Source organism: Pinus tabuliformis, chromosome 1_1 (assembly GCF_031772625.1).
Source record: "Pinus tabuliformis cultivar Carrire ecotype Pingquan chromosome 1_1, CPIR1, whole genome shotgun sequence".
Taxonomy (NCBI): domain Eukaryota; kingdom Viridiplantae; phylum Streptophyta; class Pinopsida; order Pinales; family Pinaceae; genus Pinus; species Pinus tabuliformis.
In genome coordinates, this window is record NC_142297.1 from 584513770 (window position 1) to 584531810 (window position 18041).

The window sequence follows — 18041 nt, forward strand, 5'->3', positions numbered from 1 at the left end:
AAAGAAGAAATGATAAAATATCTAAGGAAAACAATACCATAACATTCTCGTATAACCAACGCCATGAGACTAGTCCACCAAATGATAAATAGTGGACTTGTTGAACAACAACCTCCCAAAATAGCTCATCAAGAAAAATAATGAAAACTTAAAATTTGAAAAGATTGACACACAATAGCTAGTGCCTCTAATCATTGGGTATATGGAGTAAAAACTCAAAAGGGCAAGGTCAAAGGTGGAAAACTTTGAATGGAGAGAGAAAGAGAGAGGAAAACTGCTCAATCTAACCCTAGCGACATTCATAAAGAGGAGATTTAAGGTCAAGGAATGTTATTCTAAGTTTCCTTGATGGATAATTGGTGACAAATCTTGCCTCTGGAGATTTTAGAGTCATACAAGATACAACATATCATAAAACCCTGATTCTACAACATTAGCAAAATGGAAGAAAATACTCTCAATAAATTAGCACCATTCACCATAGCATCACTTCGTCAATCCAAAGAAAGTCCACCCATGTAATTTTATCTTCCCAAAGACAATTCACTTGCATAGTGATCCATTGCATTCATGAGAGAGAAAAAAATTAGTGTGCATTGCTTTACTAGATAGAAATGAGTGTGTGTCAATGATGCTCTCTAAATTGACTCCCCTCTATTTGTACGAGGGTAACCAAGTCAATTTGGGATAGATTAAGACTAAAAGTCCTAAAATAATGTTTTAAGTGTTTACAAGTTAAATAGGTCAAAGTCGACCTAAAACATATCTCTCTCAATGATAAAACATAAGAATTAGCCTCTTTTTACCCCACATGTGTGAGTAAAAGGCCTCCAAGGGTGATATCATCATCCAAAAGTGAAGATCTCCATCAACAAGGTGCAAAAGATGAGTCATGTGAGTGTTGCTCACTCAAAGCCATCTCCTCATCAACAAGGTGTCCAATGGTCAAGAAAACCCTTCTCATCAATATATCTCCATTAATTAAGCCAGTGTCATCACTCTAGGCCTCATTATGGTAACATCATAAGGCTAGGGCATGACATCATCAAGAAAGGTGCACCACCCCTTCCAAAGAGATCTCAAGTCATCATTGTCCATAAACTAGTCTAGGAACAGGGAAACATCCATTAAGAAGGTGCAATGCCAACCTTGGGGCGTCCAATGGTCATTTTTTCATCATCTTTCCTCGCAATATCTTGGTTTCTTTGGGCAACATTTAAAACTCTAGAGGGTGATGAGAGGGTCATCATCAATGTTGGACCAATGCCAATGTCAACATTCTTCTCCATGTGGTCAATGTATTTGCTATAATGCCTTGAAGTGTCATCAAATGGTGTTGACATCTCCTCTGAAGTGTTGGAGAAGTTGTACCTGGGAGAGAATATCTATAACATACCATCAAAATCAAGTGAGGTCATCATCAAAGGTAAAGAAACAATAAAGTATCACAGTGGACCATATTTAATGCAAAAGGCACAAGAATACTTCACACAAGCATCATCTCAATTGTCTTTCTAGTTTAGGGCTTGTAAAGAAATTACCATGCTTAGGTATGGAAGGGTTATCCAGAGAACCTATTAGTTGCTTCCAACCTCAAGGGGAGGAACAAGTCCTAACCCAAACCATCAATCAGCATGTGCAAGTGAATAGTGGTATGGTGGGGGTTTACTCCATGGAGGATGCCACCATCTATGTAGCAGTTATGAAATACCATCACTTTAGAGCGTTATAATGTGTAGAGGGAGCAATCATGGGACCTAATCTAACCCTTTTGTTAGCTTATTTTTACCACCCCTTTTATGTGCCCTTTTCTTTAATGGTTTTTATTTTTCTTGCATAGCTTGGGCTACAAGCTTGATTTATGCATTTATTACCCTTTAAAATGAAACAATTTGTCGTTCGTCGAGGTTAGGGTATCAAAGTTCCTTTTCTTTTAATTTGCTCATGCATTAGCCAAGAATTAGGTAAGGGATAGTGAGGAGTGTAGAGTTTAGGCTAGGATCTTGTACACACACTTTCTTTTATCCCAACAAATATTTTTCATTTTATCATTATGGCTCATGCTCTTTCTTATTTTTCTACTACATCAACCTCTGAGGGCAAGGCCCTACTCAAGAATGAGGAAATCAAGGAACCAATACTATTGATAGATAATAAACACCTTGAAGATTGGTCCAAGATGCCAATGCTCCATCTTTACTCTCCAATGGCTACTTTATCCATTCAAGCAGTTAGTTGACATGACTTTTATATGATAGTAACTTGACTTTCCACCTTTTTCCTTTAGCTCCAATGCCTTGATGACTTGGCCAAGCGCTCCACTTATTTTGGCTAATATTCACTTTGATCTAACCGGTGATGAGCCCTACTGTCTCCCAAAGTAGTCCACAACATTGCCACATCATAACCTCTATTGCACAACATCACACATAGCAGAGGATCTCTAACACCCTAAAGAATTTGAAGAATTTGAAACTTGGGTTTTGTTCATCTATTCTTGTAGACCACTTTTGAGTCTTGACATAATTGTTAGATGATCCAAAAATAATTTATTATCATAGGTTATAAAATTGAAATAAAATAATTATTAATTTAAGAAATTAAATTAATAATTATTGTTCTAGAATGATTAATTATTTAATGGAGACAATTAGAAATTAGTATATTGTTGTAACAAGATATGACTCTCCAAATGTGTCGTATCTTAGGCTCTATTTTAGGAGATTAGTTAGCTAGTTGGTTTGAATAGCATTTAATGTAAATGGACACTTGTTATTTAATAAGTGATCCATAATTAGAGGTAGTTAGGACATGGAGCTTATAAATAGCTCATTGCAAGAGTGTTTGGTTGTTCGAGGATAAACTCTTGCAAAATCAATTATGTAATTATTTTTTCTGATTAATAAAATTATGTGTCTGAGGACACTTCTGCCATTAATAATGTATATCAAAAACTGCCCAGTGTTGCCCCCGTTCTACCACATGGAGACTTGTAGTACTTGCTGAGCAACTTTGACTAGCCATAATTTGACAATGCCCTCCTTGTTTGGAAATATTCAACATAGCATGTCATCCTCTCATTAACTAAACAAACTGGGACCAAGTTGACATTTTAACTTTTAAGACCACTTGCATCAAGAAATATGAAAATTCGACATTGTGAGACTACCATGTTGGGAAATATCTAAGGGGTATTGCACCAAGGTCTAGGCCACATACAAACTCAATAGACACATAACCATGTGGTAAGACATAGGCACAACTGATATGGGTTTGACTGGCCCCTACACTGGTGATCACACCTACATTGTTGAACACACACTTATACTAAGGAGAGGGGTAGCGAGGGTTGAATCAGTATAAGACAATTTTTACTTATTTAAACATTTATGAAACATAAAAAAAAGTCACATATGAGATCTATCAATTGTAGAACATGAACCACAATATTTATAGGGAAACCCTCTCGGCATAACACCATGAAGCTTCTTTTTTATAATTCTTTGTAGGCACCAACTTAATGTTACAAATATTTGTAGGCACCAACCTATTGTAGACACCAATCCCCACTACTACAAACTCTAGTAGGCACCGAACTACTCTTCAAGATCTTTGTAAACACCAATCCCCATTGTTAAATACCAATTTAGAAAGATACCCAACCTCTATGTTTGTGTGGTAACTTTCCCAAAACTTGTTGATCTTTAGCCTCTTCCCAAGAGAAAACTTGTATAGTGTGCTTCGTGTCCAGATCCTTATATTTGATTATGAAATTTTTACCCGAGTCACCTCTATATGTCTCCTTTAATCTCTGGAAAATTCATAATCTGAAGTGTCTCGGAAAATTAATTATTAGCAACAATGCCATGATCATTCTTTTGAAGCTGATTTTAGGACCATTCACAGACCCTAACTTCCACAAGGTATATCTTTGCAATTATAGTGAACCAGAATAAAAAAATTACCAAATGCACCTTGAGTTGTTTTCTCAATATGCTCAAAATTCGATGGTCTAATTCATCACATAAAGTGAATTATAGCAAAATTTCCAAGTTCACTTGTTTAAAACTAATTTTAAAACCATTCACAAACCATAACTTCCACAGGGTATATCTCCGAAATTATAGTGAACCAAAATATGAAGTTTTTACCAAATGTGTGTAATATTCTTGAGTAATTAATCGCTTAAAGGAAGAACTAGCCTATCCATCCTCGTATGCTCTAGTCCACCTAAAAGGGGAAAAACCACAAATACCCATTGTTGGGCAAGTTTTGGGTCAGTTGGGCAAATAAATCCAAAATTGGGGTTTTGAGTAAGATTTACTCAATCACTTAAGAAGATGAAACCCCTGGAGAAAAAGCTATAAATAGAGGAGGATTGAATTCAATTTGGAGCATCACGCGTGGATAATTTTATTTTATTTTATGTTTAGCATCAACTCTGAGGGTTTTAAGAGCCCCTTTCTTCTTGTCAATTTCGGTGATGAAATATTCCCCCCTAGTTGACACATCTTCCATTTTCTCCTATTATGTTTTGGGCACAGGAAAAACGATATGGAAGACAACAAATTATTTGTGGCTCTTGTTTGACACAGGATTTCTCTCTGTAAGGCAGCAAGGGTTTGGTCTAGGTTGATTCTTGGGTTTGGACAAAAAAGCATCAAAGGCAGCGAGATTCTTTATGGAGGATCATCGGAAATCAGTTCAAGATCATCAATATCCTTCTAGAACAGAGGGCGAAGCAAGGGTTTTCTGAGTTAAACGTCACTATTTTGTGCTTGCGAATAACTCTTTTAAGAACCGAAGTTCATTCTGACGCAGTTTGAGGGTTTAAGGACAAGAAAAGTCCTGACCCAGGCTTTCCGTAGCCAGGATATAACTCCAAATGGACCAGGTTGAGTATTCCAAAGTAACAATGTGACATGCAAATGGTCTAAGTGGATAAAATCGTGGTTTAATACATTATGTGGTAGGTCGACCGTTAAGGGTAAACAAGTCACGCTGAAGACAGTCTGCGAGATCAATGAGTCCTCTTCAAGTCGAATACAAAATCCCTCCTAAAGGTTGTAGTGATCTTAACACTTAGATCCATGACAGACAGTGAGTGCAAGCTAAGCGTAAAAGGTTTTAAGGGGAATACCTTATGGTTTAAAACTTTAAATAGACAACAGAGGACATTGAAGAAGGGAGAGTCAGGGATGCTTCCAGTGCTAAGTCAACTTACAATTGTTTAGTTTTTGAGTCTCTATCTAGATCCTGGTCACTAAATAGAAATCAATTTGACTACTTCTAGAATTATTACTTGTGGGTTGTTGTTATAATTTGTTGTAGCCCATCCGAATTGGTATTGGTTTCCTTCTGTTGACCATTGAATTGTCTAATCTTTGTGGGAACACTGTGTACTTTGAAAATTGACTAGAATTTTGTGGAATAAATTTGGAGTATTTGATGTAGATATCCGAATTACACCACTGATATTATTACAGTGTTGTTACTTAAAGTTGCAAGGATTTTGATCATACATAATACAAGAAATTTTAGTGAAACCTTAGTCACCTAAAGGAGACATCTAGAGCCAAAATTTCACTATTATATTAGAATGTGCCATGAGTTGTGTTACTGCTCAAACTAGCAGGGGACCTAAAGGGGATTCCTAATGGGTTGAATGCTAGACCGAGGGCAACAAATGGAGACTTAGCCCACTATCACCTCAGCTAAGGCTCCCTATTATTTACGGACTTTCACTGATGGGAGGAAACCCAATATATATGGAGTCACAAAATGAAGGATAAATAAACAAGTGGATATAAAGTGACCCAAATAATCCCTTTCTAGAAGAGGGTCAGGAATGGAGCTTGTTTGCTTTCTAAGCAAGGTACAATGTCTTCTAGAAGAAGGATGCGGGGATTTGAGGGTTAGGTTTATGGAGTATGACTTGAAAAATAATTTCCCAATCCCTAAAACCCTTATTGAAATTGGTATCCCAAATGGTTCTTGAAGAATTGTCTTTCTAAAGGAGTGGACCCAGCCTAGGTCAAGAGACAAGGATTTTGCAACCAATGATATTTTTAACCCAGACAAGGAGGGGGAAAAGGATCAAAGTAAGAATTTTTACTTAAAGGTGTTGAATTGATCCTATGAGGCACTAGCCTTGGGGATACTAGGGCCCTCTGGAGGGTTAGGACCCTGTATAGGGAGACCAAACCCAAGATGGAGACCATCTGCAATCTTGCATAAGATCCAATGCGTCCCCTAGCCTTCCAATGCAACAAGTCATTAGAGAAATAGAGTAAAAGATATTACAAACCATGGACCACAGGTGGGGACATCATAATGGCCTGCCTTCCATAATGGGCTTTGGCATGTGCTAATGTCTCCAAACTCCAAATGGAGTTAACCAAATATCCTATTAGATGGTTTCTACTTCTAAAGGGGATAATATATTCAAGGTACATCCTTTAGATGAAGTAGGGGATGAGAAGGGGCAGCCCTGGGCCACATGCTCAGGTACAAGGGTAGCTAATAAAAGGAAATCCCACACTTGGGTATATAATGTATAGGATGAAGCAATCGTGGTACATGAGGTGCCCCGGCCTTGATTTTTCCACCCTTCTTTATATGCCTTTTGCCTTTTTATGATTTTTCTTTGATTAATCGTTCGGGGCTTAAGGGGTAAGAGCATGATGTGTGAGATATAGCAGTGCATACCCCCTTTTTAAGGTAGGGCGGTTCACTTCCCACCAGAGGTTGGGAAAATCATGGGTTCCTATATGATAAAGGAGACTCAAAGAGCCTATAGGAACTAAGGTGATGGCCATGATGATGGAGTAGAGCTCATGTATTAGATTTTGCCCACGTGCTAAATGTGTTTGTCCTGGACATCTTTTGCATTTTGTGGTACATTTTCCTGTTGAATGTAGCCAATTATGCTTTTTCTTTTATTTTTAGTTGCATCAACCTCCGGGGTATCATTCCAAGCCTGACCCAAGGTGTGGGCAAGGGGGAGGGGAGAACTAGCCCTGTGTGGACCCAATGGAGGAATGTGGACCCAGGTGGGAGAAATGATGAATGGGGTAATAATGAGTGGAAGTGGGGTAATATATGTGGATGAGGGAGCGGGACCAGGCAATCAAATCCAGGTTTTCCCATGAAATACCATCCCTAAAGCCAAATGGTCAGTAAAAGAGATCCCACGAGACTAGAATCCAAGGTTAATCATCCAAAGGGAGTTAGGGTACAAGAGCACAGAACTAGCCCATTCTTTCCGCTGAATCCCCCCATTAATCCATGCCCAAAAGTGTCCATGATAAGCAAAATACAATACCCAATTACCAAATGACAAGGCATACCTTTAGGTTCAGGAGGCCCACCTTCAAACATATGATCATGGCAGACAGGTGAGGGACCACATGATTGGCTCAAGTGGTGGAGAAATGGCACAATGAGCTAGTTGGTAGCTACAAGGGGTTGTTTCCTGTTGGTTGAGAACCACCTTGTAGAAAAAAAAATCTCCTAGGGATATCACCCACAAAATGGTGGGTAACAAATTGCTTTCTCAATATGCTCAAAATTTCACAGTTTGGTTCTTCACAAAAAGCGAATTATAGCAAAAGTTCCAAGTTCATTTGTTTAAAACTAAACTTTGGACCATTCACAAATCCTAGCTTCTACATGGTATATCTCCAAAATTATAGTGAACCAGAATCTAAACTTTTTACCAAACATACTTTGCAACATCTTCTCGATCTGCTCCAAATTTCATGGTCTAAAACAACCCTAAATTGAAATTATAGCAAAAATCCCAAGATGACTTGTTTGAAATAGATATTAAGACCAATCACAAAACCTAACTTCCATAGCATATATCTCCAAAAGTATAGAGAACCAAAATCTAAATTTTTAACCCAATGTTTTCCTCAAGCTCTCAACAATATGCTCAAAATTTCATCACTTGAAGCATCCCAAAAAAGAAGTTATAGTAAAAATTCCAAGATGACTTGCTCACTCCACAAATTACATTTTTACACACACATACACACACTTTCCTTCCAATACTTTCCCCTTTTATACATTATCATAACCCTTTATGAAAAGACATGTTAATTCAAAAAAACAAGTTAATTCATTTGTTGTAGTGATTCTTCCGGATAAATCCCATCCATTTTTACTTGAGAATAGATGTTTCGAACCTGCAACTAAGGTTCATCACTTTTATCCTAATGATGAACCTTAGGTGCAGGTTCAAAACGTCAATTCTCAAGTCAAAATAGATGGGATTTGTCCCGAAGAATCACTACAACAAACCAACAATCCAGAAATCTAAAATCTGAAAAAGTTAATTCATTAATTAAATAATTAATTCCCCTTTTATTTCACTTTTCCAAATACCATGGACTTCTTAAACCATAGGTTTAAAACCACCATTTCACTTTTTATTTTTACTTCACCTTTTTTCACAAGCACCCCCCTTTAATATACTTGGATATATATATAATCCCTTTGACATCAATGACAATAATTTGTTCAACTATCTCCCCTTTTGTCATCGATGGCAACATTGCAACAGAACACATAATCCACCAGGAATAGAAAGAATTCTCCCCCTTGCTACAACACTCCCTTATTATAACTCTCCTCGTTTGACATCAATAGAAAAGGGATGCTCCCCCTGAACTTGTGCTTCTCCTTAAGCACTTAGTGATGAGATGGATATTACTCCCAATTGTTGTTTGAGATATTCAAATGTCTCTTTGGGAAGAGGTTTTGTAAAAATATTTGCAATTTGGTCTTTGGTGACAATATATTCCAACTTGATATTATGTTCTACTACTTGTTCTCTTAAGACGTGATACTTGATTGGAATATGCTTTCTTTCCAAGTGCATAACAAGATTTTTTGAAATATTTATTGCACTCGTGTTGTCACAAAGTATTAAGATTAGATGATCATATTCTACCTTAATATCTCTCAATGTCTCCTTTGTCCAAGGAACTTATGTGCAAAATGATGCTACTAATATATACTTGGCCTCTGCTGTGGAGAGAGAAACTCAAGGCTATTTCTTGCTCAACCAAGGCACTAGACTGTTGCCCAAAAGGAATGCTACTCCACTCATACTCTTCCTATGATCAACACTACTTTCCCAATTTGCATCCATATATGTTGTTAGAGTAAACTCTTCACCTCTTCAATACCACAAGTCGAAGACCAAGGTGCCCTTTAGATATTTGAATATTCCTTTCACTACTTGCACGTGAATTTCTTTTGGTGCAAGATGAAACCGTCCAACCAATCCTATTGTTTGTGTCGTCACTCAGAAGTCTCCCTGGCTATAAAGGGAAATAACTGAGGTAACCACTAACCAATCTCTTGAAATTGAAAGCTAGCCCTTTCAATCCAAAGGGGGTTCCCTTCTATAACTCAGTCAAACCTGACTAGTTATGTACTTAGAACAATGGCTAGATCTGATTGGATCATTTGAAATTGGTTTAGAAAGGAAAGGTAAAATCATTGGGTATGGAGTCTCTAATACAAAAAACACTAGCTACAGGTCGTACAAACTAGTCTAACAATGGCAAGATAGTTGCAGGTTTCTTAGACAAATCATTAATAAGATATGGTAGGAGATAGTAGAAGTAAACATCAAAAATAGAGCAGCCATGTGAATTCTGCAATTGACATTTAAGTTGAAAAACACTTAAGAAATCTGAATAACCTGAAACAGAGCATTTACACATAATTTTGTTTCATAACCTTTATTCCAATTACTAAAGATCTATGGATTCAAGTTTTGATTAAGAAAGAGGAAGAACACAATAGGAAACTCACTGGAAACCTTCAACATATGAATCTCTGAAATTCTGAAATATTGCTTGAAGCGAGTTCTATTAATATTAAAAATAATATACATCAGGTCTGATTTTTCAAAAATTTCCGAACCCTTCTTCATTCTACAGAGCTTGTCTTTATAGGAAATATTACGAATTAAACGGGTTCTTTGTATCTACTTATTACAAATTGCTAAATATAAAGAGTACATATCCAATCCAAACTAAATACATTACATTTGTTCCATCATAAAACAAAAGAAATAATATTATGTATCTGAAGATCATGTTGTTGTTGGAGTCATGGCTGAAGCTAAGGATCCCCAAGTCGAATTTGATGAGGTGGCTCTCCAACTGAAAGTTGATTAGGCATTTTTCTAAAAATAGAAAAGATTAATTTTGGCGAATTCTTGAAAAATAGGCTTCAAAGATTAATTTGAATCTCTCAAACCGTGATAGCTGTGCAAAATCTGAGAGAGGTTTTTGTTAATGGGACCATTCCCGATAAAAACCTCTTTCGGTTTTCAAAAATTCATCCTCAATTGTACGGAAATGGATTTTTAAAATAGTGACTAAAACAGGATTGCAAAATCCTTAAAAATAGGCTTCAAAGATCCCTTCGAATCTTTCAAACCGTGAACATGTGTGAAACCAAGAGAGGCTTTTGTTAATGGGTCCATTGTCGACAAAATCCTCTTTCAAATTTGGAAAATGCATTTCCATCTGCTCAGAAACTGTGCCCCAAAGTTACTACCTTTTACAGGAAAAAACATCTAAAAACCAAAATTTTGTCAAGTGAAAACAAAACATGCTTTGGCACCTTTTCCTTTTGATAGCTAAGTTTGGGTCATTATGTTTGAAATAGTAACTTTTCCATGAATCTCGGGCCAAATCCAATAAAATAAGTCATTTATTTGGCCAATGCTCGCTTAATCGCACTTTCAAATTGGCGCTGATAACCCAATTGTGAGCACTTTTACACTAGTTTTTACAAATTGGCAATGATGCTCACGTTGTCAACGTTTTAAAAAATATTGACTAAAATTGTGATAACAGCTTGCATAATGTCTAATCTTCATGTCGTCACATATAGTAGGTTTCGAATCATTGAGCTATACAATGTTTGATTTGCTTTTGGAGATTCATCATCTTTACTTAATTTACAACCCATGACCATGGATGTGCTAACTGCTGTACGATCTTCCATTCTAAATTTCTTCTTCATCTCCTTGATATAATTAGTTTGTGAAATGAAAATACCTTTGTCAAATCGAGAAATATATAAACCAAAAAAGAATGATACTTCACCACGCATAGACATCTCAAAAAATTCATTTTGCATTTCCATTGCAAACTCTTTGCACAATTTGTTCATATTGCCTCCAAAAATGATATCATCTACATAAACCATGACAATCAACTGATGAAACTTGTATAGATAATACCAACAAACAAATTCTCAAAAAATAAAATATATAATGGCGAAAACAAAAAATATACACAGAGATTTTTCTCCTGGAATCCAAAACCAGGAATACCAGATTGATTTTTCATTATATTCCTTTCAATGTTACAATACATTATATACATATTGAAGCATTCATTAAAAATCCCCAATCCATTAACATTGAATTAGAATATAACCCTAGTTCCTTTGACTGGATATACAAAACCGTGGGCAAAAACCATCATGCATAAAGCTATGCACAAAACCACCATGTGCAAAACCATGGGCAAAACTGCCTAAAAAAATTCTCGTGCAGGGGGGCATATCCCCTAACTAAGGAAGCTCCCCCTCGAACCCCACTTTGCTTGTCGTGCATATAAGTTTTGCAATGAATATAACACACACCCAACACTCCCACTTGTTTTCTTTGCACATAAGGGGTCAAAGGAGTACACAACTAATAGTTCATGACAATAATGCCCATTGTTTCTCTACACCAAGAGAACGTTCCAATTCTCATAGCATTTTTCAATGCATCTGCAACATTCTTCAAAGTGTGCATATTTTCCAACAACGCCTTTTTTCTTCACCCGTATCCCTCACAAAGTGATACTGAACTTCAATGTGCTTTGTCTTCGAATAAGAAGGGTTTTTTGCCAAGAAAATTGCACTTAGGCTGTCACGAACTATCCTTTAAGCTTGTTGTACCAACCCCATACCTAAACACAATATCTGCAACCAAATTGCTTCCTTGCTTGCATGAGTTGTTGCCATGTATTCAACTTCTATAGTTGAAAGTGCCATTACAAATTGTCTCTTGCTCATCCAACTGATACCTCCTCCAAATAAGTTAAACACATACCCACTTGTAGATCTTCTAGGATCCAAATCACTAGTCTAGTCTGCATCAAAAAAACCATGTATGTCCAACACTTTGTTCAGTCCTGGCAATTCTTGGTAGCACAAACTATCATCACTAGTGCCACACAAATACCTAAAGACCTTCTTTGTTGGTATCCAATGCTCCTTCGCTGGTTTTGACATAAACCTGCTCAATACTCCAACTACATCTGTAATGTCTGGTCTAGTACAAACCATTGCATACATCAAACTTCCCACTGCACTCACATATGGAACACAGAACATCTCTTCCTCTTCCTATGTCATGGGACATTGTTCTACAAAAAACTTTACACCTACAGGAATAGGAATCTTCACGGATTTACTATCTTGCATATTAAACCTCTGGAATATTGTCTCAACATACTTCCTCTAATTTAACCAAAGTTTCATCTTTGTCTGATCTCTTTTAATTTCCATTGCCAAAATAACGTTTGCAGCACCAAGATCCTTCATGCCAAATTTAGAGGACAATTGGATCTTCACATCTTGGATAATTTCTCTATCATTCCCAATCAACAACATATCATTCACATACAAGACAAAATAAATAACACAATAACCAACTAATTTAAAATACACACAGTGATCCACTTTGCTCCTTGTGAAGCCAAGTCTCTGTATATATGTATCAAATTTTTGATACCATATCCTTGGTGATTGCTTTAACCCATATAAAGACTTTTTTAACTTGCATATCAATTATTTCTTACCCTTCACAACATAGCCTTCTAGTTGTTTCATGCAAATCTCTTCTTCTAGAACTTCATGCAAGAATATTGTCTTCACATCCACTTGTTCTACCTCAAAATCAAAAGTAGTAGCAACATATAAAGTAATATAATATAAGCTAACTTGGCAACAAGAAAAAAATTATCACCAAAAACAATTCCCAACACCTGGGAATAACCTTTTGCTACTAACCAAACTTTGGATTTCTCCACTTTTCCTTCTACATTCATCTTCTTCTTAAACCCCCATTTGTTGCCAATGTGTTTTGTTCCAACCGACAACTCCACCAGATCCCAAGCCCCATTCTTGTCCAAGGCTACCATTTCTTCAACCATGGCATTTTTCCAGAGTTTTCCATCCTCTGAATCCACTGCCTCACTAATAGTTTTAGTATCATCATCGATAATGAATAAAGCAAAATTTGAATGGAAATCAAATGGAGTATACCTTTTGGGCTACCTTCTTTCCCAAACCGATCTCCTCTAAGTCGGAGTGTGTGGTCCTTCTTTTGATTCATGCTCTTCTGTGGAGTATGATTCTTCATCTTTTAGTTCAAACTTTATTTTCTATGGTGTTAGGATATGTAAAGAAACAACTAATATATCTTATTTTCTTTTAACCTTGATACTTGCTTGTGAATCTTAATTATCTTCTTTGTATTCTTTAGTTAGATCTATTCATTAAACAATATCAAGAAACAACAACAACAAAAGAAGATACAGATATAGAGTCTCAGCCAGGGAAAAACCCCTCCAAGGGGAAAACTCGAAACTCTTCTCTTCTTAGAATCTGCTTCAAATGAGATACAAAGACCCCATCCCTAGACCAAGTCCTTCTCCTAGTACCAAGTCGGCCCTTCCTCAAGTATTTCCTTGAATCTGCACAAAATTGACCTGCGAACTACAATAATGCAACTTCGACGTGCAATTTCGTCCTTGTAGCTCTTGAATAAACCCTAACTCGATTCCTCATCAACCATCTCCACTTCAAACTTCCTTCATGCATCAAAGTGCCCAAGGATCAAACTTGATTACCAAGTTACAACTTTTCTTCCGGAGACTATACTGGATGTTAATCATCACAATATATATATTCTAGAAAAAGTCTTAAATATTTTATACATCCTTAAGTAAGTCAAATATTAAGCATCACATTTCCATATACTTGAGCATATTTTATGACCAACTTTCTTTCACAAGATTCTATACACATGAATCTTATCCAAAGTTTTATATCCAACATGCATTCCTATGCTTTCATTCGATCATCTAATTATTCATATATCTCATAAAGAGCCTACATCCTAACCCATTGCATTCTTTCATCCATTTACCAGTATTGATTCCACATTACATGGAATGTCTACTAACCTTTGTCATGGTGCTTCTCCCAACAATCTTTCATAATGAATATTCTTCCAGGATCATGATGATCCAACTAAGCAGGATGACAACCTCTAACATAATGTTAGACAACATCTGGATGATCAATATGCAAAATGGTATATCTATCCATCTATCTAGATGATCTCTACAAAGCAACTAAATCATATTTCTAGATATGATATATGCTTATTTCTATGATGCTATGCAAAAACATACTTTCCTAAAGGAAGATTAAACTTCTTAGAGAACCTGACAGTGAGTGAACTTTCATCAGTAGTAGGGATCCTTCGCTTCTTCCGTCTTTTCCTTCTTCCCAAGTTCTCCCACTGCTTCAACTACAGGAGCTTCACTCCTTTCCTTTCTCTTATTGTTCTACTTGTTTGGACAGTCCCTCTTAAAGTGTCCAAATTCATTGCATCAAAATTATTGCATTTTGGACATGTCTTTCTTCTTGGACTTGCCAAAATTTCCCTTCTTAAGCTTCCTGAATTGGGCTAGAAAGGCTTGAGATTGCTCATCAGACCTAATATCATCCTTGACCTTGATCCTAGATTCTTCAATATGCACTGTGCCCACAATTCTTCAAATGGAGCTGAATCATTCTTGGAGTAGATGCTTGTTAAAAAGTTGCTCCATTCTAGTGGCAATGCATTCAGTACACAGAAGGTTACTTCCGAATCAGTAATAGGTTCCACAAGTCCTTGTAGATGGTCTCTTAGTTGAGAGACTCTTAGGAGGAAGGATGCCACATCCTCATCCTTCAACTTCTTCATTTTGTACAACTTGCTTCTTAATGACATCTTTTGACCTCTCGTACTTACCAAATACAAATTCACTAGCTTGTCATACATGGACTTGGAAGTCTTCAAATTTGCAACAGATTGAACAAGAGAATCCTTAATTGATTCAACTATAATCCTTTGAGCTCTTACTTCCCCTTTCTTGTACTTCGCTAGTTCTTGTGTCTTATCTTTCTCAGGTTTACTAACTTCTCCAATAACATATCCCTTTACTTCTTGTCTTGTGAGTGTCAAGTCAATCCTTTTCTTCCATGATAGATAGTTTGATGCCCTAATGAGCTTGTTGCTTTCTTTGCAAAAAGAACCCGTTTGACTTGAAGATTCAGGCATGATGTAATAATATGCTACTTACTTGATGATCAAGATTTTCTTCGATGATGTCTGCAACCTTCTTGATTCTTTTCAAGACCTTAGGAGAGTTCTTGATGATGTCCTTGAAAGATATTTCTTAGGATTTTTTCACCAAAAATAGACTTCCTTTTTGCGAGATCAACACCCTCCTTACGAGATTGATGTAGTCTTGATCTTCTTCAATGTAGAAACCCTAGATTAGAAGGGTCTTCTACCAACGAGCCTTTAACCAGATCCCCTCAAGAGATAATTTTCTTTGTAGTCTTCTTCTTTCAAGCTTGAGAGCTTCCTATCTTTTGATCAATAATTATTTCTAGTGTCCTTCTAGTTGCCTTCCTTGTTCCCCTTAGCTCTGATACAATATTAGGAAATGTAAAGCAACAACTAATATATCTTATTTTCTTTTAACCTTGATACTTTCTTGTGAATCTTAATTATATTGTTTGTGTTCTTTAGTTAAATCTATTCGTCAAACAATATCAAGAAACAACAACAACAAAAGAGGACACACATATAGGCTCTCAGCCACAGGGCAAAACCCCTCTAAGCGGAAAAACTAGAAGCTCTTCTCTTCTTAGAATCTGCTTCAAATGAGATACAAAGACCCAATCCCTAGACCAAGTCCTTCTCCTAGTACCAAGTCGGCCCTTCCTCAAGTCCTTCCTTGAATCTGCACAAAACTGCTACACACTGCAACTTCGACCTGCCAGCTACAATATTGCTACTCGACCTGCAACTTCGACCCTGCAATTTTGGCCTTGTAGCTCCTAAAGAAACCCTAACTCGATCTCCTTCTAGGACCTTCTAAGAGGAAGATAGCTCTTCCTAAGGTCAGCAAGGTCTAGACAAAGTTTCCTCCTTCCAGCTACAAGATATTGCACTTTGTCCTACTGCAATGTGAAAAATTCAATCCATCATAGTGACTAGAAATTATTTTCCTAATTATTAATTTTATTTAACAATTTATTTATAGTTTGCTACAGCAAATCCCAAATAATTCACACTGTGATTTTCACAAATAAACTGTGGAAGAAAATAGCGCTGGAATTTGAGAAATTTCTAGCACACACATAAAATTTGACACAATTATTTTTGGACAAATGTCCCCGGAAAAACCCAACTTAGGAAAATCGATACAGCAGTGAGGGTTTTTATTATTATGCCGCAGTGAAAATCTGAGTACAATCTAGATGCCTGAAACTGACAATCCACGGCAAGAAAATATGGGCAAAATTATTGAAGGGAATTACCCTTCCTCCACAAGCAGTCCTGGCACAACCTGCCTACAAAAAAATCGATCTTGTGAAGCCTCTGCGTCAGCCTCTGCACTGCATTGCGCAGTCTCTATGACATCAAGCCTCCAAAGTTCAAACAGTCTCTAATGAAGTCGTTCTACCTTCTGCTACTGAGGAAATTGTCTCTCCGGCTCTCTAGAAACTCTGCCCGACCTCTGGAACTGAGAACGGATTTCTCTCCAGCAAATCGAACTTCCCTCTTTGAAGCTACTGGGCAGTCCTCTGCGCTGCCTCACTGGGAATAACTCTGCCCTCTTGTTGTTGCCTCTCTGGATCTGGAAAACTTCCTTCGAATCACTGTTTCTGCCCCTCACTTGCTGCTTCAATCTCTGGCTTTCTTCGACAACTGACTGTTGCTACTCTGGAAATTGATCTGCCAAGGAAATCAAACTGCTCAAAGTGTATTCTCCATCGCCAGATCGATCTCCTCTTATAATCCACTATTGGAGCACCAATCCACTAGAGGAAATCGTCTCTCGGACTCTCTAGAACCTCTGCCCGACCTCTAGAACTGAGAACGGATTTCTCTCTAGCAAATTGAACTGCCATCTCTGTAGCTACTACGCAGTCCTCTGCGCTGCCTCACTGGGAATAACTCTACCCTCTTGCTATTGCCTCTCCGAATCTGGAAAACTTCCTCTGAATCACTATTTCTACCCCTCACTTGTTGCTTCAATCTCTGGCTTTCTCCGGCAACTAACTAGTGCTACTCTGGAAATTGATCTGCTAAGGAAATCAAACTGCTCAAAGTGTATTCTCCATCACCACATCGATCTCCAGTTACAATCCACTATTGGAGCACCAACGGCGAAGATTAAAGCTTAATCAATGGCTAAGATCATCTCTGGATCAATTTGTCTGAGTTTCTAGATGATTCTCACCTTATCTCAATTAATATTGATTAATTAACCATATTCCCTAAGTTTAGACTTAGGAAATATTTTAAAAATGGTTAATAATCTTATTGAGACACTTTTAGAAGGAATTTCTAGAAACAATTTCTGGGTTTTGGAGATCTCATGTATTCTAGCCTCTCCACCAAATTTCGCAGCTAGAACACATCTGACGCTACAAAAACTAACACTCCCTCTTAGCGAGGAATGTGTTATAGCGCTGCACACCCTGTCACAACACCCTCTCTCTGCATCATCTCCTGTCACGCTTTTGATGTCTGACTGCTGCTGCCCACTAACTACTGACCAACTCTGATATACATTGCATCTGTGTTGTTGTTGACCTTGTTGTACCACTGCCAACACTGCATCTGCACTGCAACTTTGTTGTTGTTGCTATTACAACTCTGT

The 18041-nt window shown here is 37.2% G+C and overlaps 1 protein-coding gene across 5 annotated transcripts in view; it reads right to left on the reverse strand.

The window, feature by feature from the left end:
- The window catches only part of LOC149214595 (phytyl ester synthase 1, chloroplastic-like), a 417560-nt gene that overhangs the window by 266362 nt on the left and 133157 nt on the right, over positions 1–18041 (reverse strand). The gene's annotated exons all lie outside the window — the stretch shown is intronic.